The 2677-nt window shown below is 39.5% G+C and overlaps 1 long non-coding RNA gene across 1 annotated transcript; it reads right to left on the bottom strand.

The window, feature by feature from the left end:
• Window positions 1-757: 757 nt before the first annotated feature.
• Window positions 758-2402, bottom strand: LOC121390756. The gene is made up of 2 exons (XR_005960256.1): window positions 2369-2402; window positions 758-1492 (listed from the first exon to the last, which is right to left on the bottom strand). It is a non-coding gene; the product is annotated as an uncharacterized LOC121390756 (long non-coding RNA).
• Window positions 2403-2677: the final 275 nt, after the last annotated feature.

The following is a 2677-nucleotide window of genomic DNA, read 5'->3' as shown; positions in this document are numbered from 1 at the left end:
TTCTTGTTTTGTTACCAAATATGATTTTTAAACTTCTAAATATCCTGACGTGTATTTTCATTTTCAGCTTCAAATTCCCAGGAATAGATACTTAAAAATCTAGCTGCCCCCCCCCCCCCCCAAACCCCCTGAATGCTGATGTTGACAAATTGTCAGTAGTGTTCCGGTAAACAAGACCGCGTGGTCATGCAAGACGGGGTCAGGGTCTGTATTGCAGCTGTAGGGATGGAATATAATATATATATTGCAAGTAAACATAATGCCTTGCCAAAAGCTAAGTGGCCCAGCAAAAACGATAACCCCAATGAATAGGGGAATCATAAAAATTATTGGGACTCATTTTAATATCTCACTCATTAATATATGCATATTTGCCACATTCAGTGACAATTGTAGGCCGACTGGTCAAATAGTTAAAATAGCAACAGATTCCAAATTGTTTCTGTCATTATAAGGCAGACACATACACACACCCGCGAGCGCGCACGCACGCACATACACACACACACACACACACACACACAGTACGGAATCTTTTTATATGCACCCCCACCCAACACACACACACACACACACACACACACACACACACACACACACACACAAAATAGCACCTACCATGACTGTTCACATAACAGCTAAAGTTTTAAAACGGGAGAAACAACCGATGAGTCCATCTGTGATAACTGAGTATTCATCCATCATTGAGCTGGTTCTCAACGCATTGTCAAAAACAAAGAACAATATCAACATTAAAAACACTGATATATTTATTCTTTCGTTTACAGTATGTGTGGGCGTGTGTTCGAAATGTACAATTCAGTCTTGACTGACACTTATAATAATCGTGATGACATCATAGTTAGTGCAAGATAAGCGAAATATTTTCCCTGTTATAATTCATTCATTCATTAATTTATACTTATATTCGTGCTTATATCCAGTTAAGTTTCAAGTACGCTGTCCTGGGCACACACCTCGGCTATCTGGACTGTCTGTCCAGGACAGTGGGTTAGTTGTTAATGTTTAGTGAGAGAGAAGTTGGTGTGGTGGTCTTACACCTACCCATCGCGTCGTTAAACTCGATCTGGGTACACCGGGCTGCAATCCCAGTACCTACCAGCCTTATGACCGATGGCTTAACCACGAAACCACTGAGGTCGGTTCCGTTATGAATAACCGCTGGAGTAATAAATAGACGATTCAGTCTTGTTTGACACTATTATAATAATCTGTCGTCTGTGCGTCGTCAGGTATTCCTTGTGTTGGTTCATTGACGTGGAGGTACACGTGGTCTTCATCAACACTCGACGTGTTAATATACTGTACAGTGTTGTGTTGTAGATGTTCGTAAGTGTTGCCAACATTGTCGTCAGTATTATACGGGTTAACATTGTTATTTGTGTTGACACCAGCGTCATTAGGGTTAACATCTCTAATTTCGTAATCTCCATCGTCATTTGTAGTTTGATTCTGTTTTGTAGCGTTTTTCCTGCAAAAAAAAAAAAAAAAAAATCAAATTATACCATAATCATTACCATTTATTATTATCCCATCATATCTCATTCCTGCATTATTATCATCATCATTACCCATCATCATCATCCTCCAACAGCCCCCCCCCATCACGAACCACCACCATCACAAGTTTCATTATGCGAGGTGGGACGTAGCTCAGTGATATAGCGCTCGCCTGATGCGCGGTCGTTTTGGATCGATCCTCGTCGGTGTACCCATTGGGCTCATTTCTCGTTCTAGCCAGTGCACCATGACTGGTATATCAAAAACCCGTGGTATGTGGTATCCTGTCTGTAGGAAATGGCGCATATAAAAGTTCTTTTCTACTAATGGGGAAAACAGTAGCTGGTTTCCTCTCTATGATATATGGCCGAAATTACCCAAATGTTTGACATCCCAATAGCTGATGATGATATCCAATAGTCGATGAGTAATAAATCAATGTACTCTGGTGGTGTCGTTAAACAAAATAAACGTTTAACTTTTCCATCATCATCATTAAAGCTGACCTCAATATAAGGCAGCGGCGACAAATATTTATCCTCCGAGTTTGGCTGCTGAAGAGCGATTTTTAGAGTACCAGTCGGTACACCAACACAAGGTAACAGATCGATCTCCTGGAACTAGCAAACATTCCAAACTTTAATGTTAAAATCAACATTTAGCCTCCATTGTTAATTTTGATTTTTAAGTAATCAAAATACTTCGAAAAACCCCAATATATGTTTAATAATCAATTCCCTCTTTTAAGTAAGCAAGAAGATAAACAATAAATTCTCCTGATATTTTTGTTCAGGCGATCGATCAAACAGTAAACATCCCTTGTTAAATTTTACATAGTTTGGTTTACCTTTTGAGACATACGAACGATAACGACAATGACTGCCTACAACAATGATGCCCCGACAGCGCCGACAACGCCCGCCACGAGCTGGCAATCTAAATACGAAACATACATGATAATATTCTGAAGCTTATAATGGTGTGTGACATGTAGTCATATCAGTAAATATCAACTTCCGTACCAGTCTTCCATTTTATGTGGGTGTGTTTCATACCAACAATCCTCAGCTTGGCCCTTGATCGTAAAAAGAAAAAGGAGAACTGTTTTGAGAGTCCATTTTAAATTAATGAAATTTACATGACCATCATCTATGTT

Source organism: Gigantopelta aegis, chromosome 15 (genome assembly GCF_016097555.1).
Source record: "Gigantopelta aegis isolate Gae_Host chromosome 15, Gae_host_genome, whole genome shotgun sequence".
NCBI classification, from domain to species: Eukaryota; Metazoa; Mollusca; class Gastropoda; order Neomphalida; family Peltospiridae; genus Gigantopelta; species Gigantopelta aegis.
The sequence above is the reverse complement of the archived record's forward strand: the minus strand, read 5'-3'. Positions and strand labels throughout refer to the sequence as shown.